This window comes from Hoplias malabaricus, chromosome 4 (assembly GCF_029633855.1).
Source record: "Hoplias malabaricus isolate fHopMal1 chromosome 4, fHopMal1.hap1, whole genome shotgun sequence".
NCBI lineage: Eukaryota > Metazoa > Chordata > Actinopteri > Characiformes > Erythrinidae > Hoplias > Hoplias malabaricus.
The window spans coordinates 58,756,796-58,762,443 of NC_089803.1; positions in this window are offsets into that span (position 1 = coordinate 58,756,796).

The following is a 5,648-nucleotide window of genomic DNA, read 5'->3' on the forward strand; positions in this document are numbered from 1 at the left end:
GTCTAATGTTTACCAGGCGTTGGGATTTGGTCACCCTATATTATAACTTAAAGTTGGCATTTTTTTATATCAACTTGACATCAGGATGTGACGTTTGGAAAATGTTGGATTTTGGTTACATAACATCACAACTTAAAACCAACAAATTTTCAACGTCTATTGATGTTAGAATAGCAGGTTGAACTGACGTTAAAATTCAGACGTTTATCAGACGTTGGGATTTGGTCACCATACCTTACAACTTAATGTTGGTAATTTACGTCAATTTGACATCAGGATGTGACGTTTGGAAGATGTTGGATTTTGGTTACATAACATCACAAATTAAAGCCAACAAATTTTCAACGTCTATTGATGTTAGAATGGCAGGTTGAACTGACGTTAAAATTCAGACGTTTATCAAACGTGGGGATTTGGTCTCCATAACCTACAGCTTAATGTTGGTAATTTACGTCAATTTGACATCAGGATGTGACGTTTGGAAGATGTTGGATTTTGGTTACATAACATCACAAATTAAAACCAACAAATTATCAACGTCTATTGATGTTAGAATGGCAAGTTGAACTGACGTTAAAATTCAGACGTTTATCAGACGTTGGGATTTGGTCACCATACCTTACAGCTTAATGTTGGTAATTTACGTCAATTGGACATCAGGATGTGACGTTTGGAAGATGTTGGATTTTGGTTACATAACATCACAAATTAAAACCAACAAATTATCAACGTCTATTGATGTTAGAATGGCAAGTTGAACTGACGTTAAAATTCAGACGTTTATCAGACGTTGGGATTTGGTCACCATACCTTACAGCTTAATGTTGGTAATTTACGTCAATTTGACATCAGGATGTGACGTTTGGAAGATGTTGGATTTTGGTTACATAACATCACTACTTAAAACCAACAAATTATCAACGTCTATTGATGTTAGAATGGCAGGTTGAACTGACGTTAAAATTCAGACGTTTATCAGACGTTGGGATTTGGTCACCATACCTTACAGCTTAATGTTGGTAATTTACGTCAATTTGACATCAGGATGTGATGTTTGGAAGATGTTGGATTTTGGTTGCATAACATCACTACTTAAAACCAACAAATTATCAACGTCTATTGATGTTAGAATGGCAGGTTGAACTGACGTTAAAATTCAGACGTTTATCAGACGTTGGGATTTGGTCACCATACCTTACAGCTTAATGTTGGTAATTTACGTCAATTTGACATCAGGATGTGATGTTTGGAAGATGTTGGATTTTGGTTACATAACATCACTACTTAAAACCAACAAATTATCAACGTCTATTGATGTTAGAATGGCAAGTTGAACTGACGTTAAAATTCAGACGTTTATCAGACGTTGGGATTTGGTCACCATACCTTACAGCTTAATGTTGGTAATTTACGTCAATTTGACATCAGGATGTGACGTTTGGAAGATGTTGGATTTTGGTTACATAACATCACTACTTAAAACCAACAAATTATCAACGTCTATTGATGTTAGAATGGCAGGTTGAACTGACGTTAAAATTCAGACGTTTATCAGACGTTGGGATTTGCTCACCATACCTTACAGCTTAATGTTGGTAATTTACGTCAATTTGACATCAGGATGTGATGTTTGGAAGATGTTGGATTTTGGTTACATAACATCACTACTTAAAACCAACAAATTATCAACGTCTATTGATGTTAGAATGGCAGGTTGAACTGACGTTAAAATTCAGACGTTTATCAGACGTTGGGATTTGGTCACCATACCTTACAGCTTAATGTTGGTAATTTACGTCAATTTGACATCAGGATGTGACGTTTGGAAGATGTTGGATTTTGGTTACATAACATCACTACTTAAAACCAACAAATTATCAACGTCTATTGATGTTAGAATGGCAGGTTGAACTGACGTTAAAATTCAGACGTTTATCAGACGTTGGGATTTGGTCATCATACCTTACAGCTTAATGTTGGTAATTTACTTCAATTGGACATCAGGATGTGATGTTTGGAAGATGTTGGATTTTGGTTACATAACATCACTACTTAAAAGCAACAAATTATCAACGTCTATTGATGTTAGAATGGCAAGTTGAACTGACGTTAAAATTCAGACGTTTATCAGACGTTGGGATTTGGTCACCATACCTTACAGCTTAATGTTGGTAATTTACGTCAATTTGACATCAGGATGTGACGTTTGGAAGATGTTGGATTTTGGTTACATAACATCACTACTTAAAACCAACAAATTATCAACGTCTATTGATGTTAGAATGGCAGGTTGAACTGACGTTAAAATTCAGACGTTGGGATTTGGTCACCATACCTTACAGCTTAATGTTGGTAATTTACGTCAATTTGACATCAGGATGTGATGTTTGGAAGATGTTGGATTTTGGTTGCATAACATCACTACTTAAAACCAACAAATTATCAACGTCTATTGATGTTAGAATGGCAGGTTGAACTGACGTTAAAATTCAGACGTTTATCAGACGTTGGGATTTGGTCATCATACCTTACAGCTTAATGTTGGTAATTTACGTCAATTAGACATCAGGATGTGATGTTTGGAAGATGTTGGATTTTGGTTACATAACATCACTACTTAAAACCAACAAATTATCAACGTCTATTGATGTTAGAATGGCAAGTTGAACTGACGTTAAAATTCAGACGTTTATCAGACGTTGGGATTTGGTCACCATACCTTACAGCTTAATGTTGGTAATTTACGTCAATTTGACATCAGGATGTGACGTTTGGAAGATGTTGGATTTTGGTTACATAACATCACTACTTAAAACCAACAAATTATCAACGTCTATTGATGTTAGAATGGCAGGTTGAACTGACGTTAAAATTCAGACGTTTATCAGACGTTGGGATTTGGTCACCATACCTTACAGCTTAATGTTGGTAATTTACGTCAATTTGACATCAGGATGTGATGTTTGGAAGATGTTGGATTTTGGTTACATAACATCACTACTTAAAACCAACAAATTATCAACGTCTATTGATGTTAGAATGGCAGGTTGAACTGACGTTAAAATTCAGACGTTTATCAGACGTTGGGATTTGGTCACCATACCTTACAGCTTAATGTTGGTAATTTACGTCAATTGGACATCAGGATGTGATGTTTGGAAGATGTTGGATTTTGGTTACATAACATCACTACTTAAAAGCAACAAATTATCAACGTCTATTGATGTTAGAATGGCAGGTTGAACTGACGTTAAAATTCAGACGTTTATCAGACGTTGGGATTTGGTCACCATACCTTACAGCTTAATGTTGGTAATTTACGTCAATTTGACATCAGGATGTGATGTTTGGAAGATGTTGGATTTTGGTTACATAACATCACTACTTAAAACCAACAAATTATCAACGTCTATTGATGTTAGAATGGCAGGTTGAACTGACGTTAAAATTCAGACGTTTATCAGACGTTGGGATTTGGTCACCATACCTTACAGCTTAATGTTGGTAATTTACGTCAATTTGACATCAGGATGTGATGTTTGGAAGATGTTGGATTTTGGTTACATAACATCACTACTTAAAACCAACAAATTATCAACGTCTATTGATGTTAGAATGGCAGGTTGAACTGACGTTAAAATTCAGACGTTTATCAGACGTTGGGATTTGGTCACCATACCTTACAGCTTAATGTTGGTAATTTACGTCAATTGGACATCAGGATGTGATGTTTGGAAGATGTTGGATTTTGGTTACATAACATCACTACTTAAAAGCAACAAATTATCAACGTCTATTGATGTTAGAATGGCAGGTTGAACTGACGTTAAAATTCAGACGTTTATCAGACGTTGGGATTTGGTCACCATACCTTACAGCTTAATGTTGGTAATTTACGTCAATTTGACATCAGGATGTGATGTTTGGAAGATGTTGGATTTTGGTTACATAACATCACTACTTAAAACCAACAAATTATCAACGTCTATTGATGTTAAAATGGCAAGTTGAACTGACGTTAAAATTCAGACGTTTATCAGACGTTGGGATTTGGTCACCATACCTTACAGCTTAATGTTGGTAATTTATGTAAATTTGACATCAGGATGTGACGTTTGGAAGATGTTGGATTTTGGTTACATAACATCACTACTTAAAACCAACAAATTATCAACGTCTATTGATGTTAGAATGGCAGGTTGAACTGACGTTAAAATTCAGACGTTAATCAGACGTTGGTATTTGGTCACCAAACCTTACAACTAAATGTTGGTATTTTACGTCTATTTGACATGAGGATATGACGTTTATTAGACGTTGGATTGTGGTTACATAATATCATGACTTAAAACTAACAAAATATCAGTGTCATATGTCGTCAGTTTCTTACGTCAGTTTAACATCGGTATTAGACGTTACCCTGACGTAAAATTTTGGTCATCCGACGTCACGACCAACATTCAACCACATATCAACGTCTTTTGACGTTGGTGGCCAGCTGGGCATGTGTGTGTTAACTGTTCCTAATCACTAGTATGAGTGTTCACTGCCACAGATGGGTTAAATGCAGAGCTCAAATGTTTGTAAAATGGTTGTACAATCATCATAAAGCATGCCACTTTCACTTTACTTCCACTCTTATATGTTTACAGCAAATATTAATTTAATATTCCAGCACTCTCACACATTGAACTTTGACATAAAAGCTTGCACAATTTGCATGACTGCTGGGTACAATCTGCTAACTTAATGTTGATGTTGACAGGGAGTCGTGTACCACCAAACCGAATATGACTTTTTAGAGGTGAAAAAGTTGTAGCGGCACAGTGGTGCAACAGTGTCTCAGTCACACCTTCAGGGTCCTAAAGTTGTTGGGAGCCAGCCTCATCTGTGGAGAGTTGGTGTTTTCCTGGTGCCTGTGTGGGTTTCCTCCAGTGCTGTTTGAATGTGTGGTGATGGCCTGTGATGGACTGATACCCCGGCCAGGTTGTGATCCTGTCTTACACTAAATCACCGAACACGATAAAGCAGTTACAAAAGATGAATGACTATACAAGCTGTTAGTTCAATACATATAATGAATTACATAGAGGATAATTTGATCAGTCTTGATAAATTATTTGAGATAATTTCTATTCTTAAATATATGTATTCTGAAACAGCAGGATTTCTCCGTTTACTCAGATCATTTAAGCCTCAATTAAAATGAGTCAAATAGGAAAATAGCTGCATTATACAGTTCTTCTCTGGGTTTACGTTATCTATATATAACTCTCGCTAGTAAAGCTATGTGGAACCGCCTCCTGAGGGTGGGGCTTTGTTATGCTGCGGTTCTGTGTAGCTAATTGGCTAAGCGCATTTGTCCGTTTAGAGACATCTGAGAGATATACGCAGACGATTGACTAAATTGTTCTGTCATTCAGAGCATTAAGAGTCGCTCATTGGCTAAATGTCCTGCCGTTTAAGCGTGACTAAAGCCGTTGATTGGTTGATAAATTCGACGGCCCTGAGGAGGATCAAGAGTGGTTTGTTACGTTTTCCAATAAGAGACGCTTATTCGCTAAACTGTCTGTCACTCTAGTTTGACACGAGTTGCTGATTGGCTGAAGTAGAATGTGATGTAATCGTCGCTCCCCTTGCTGCTATCC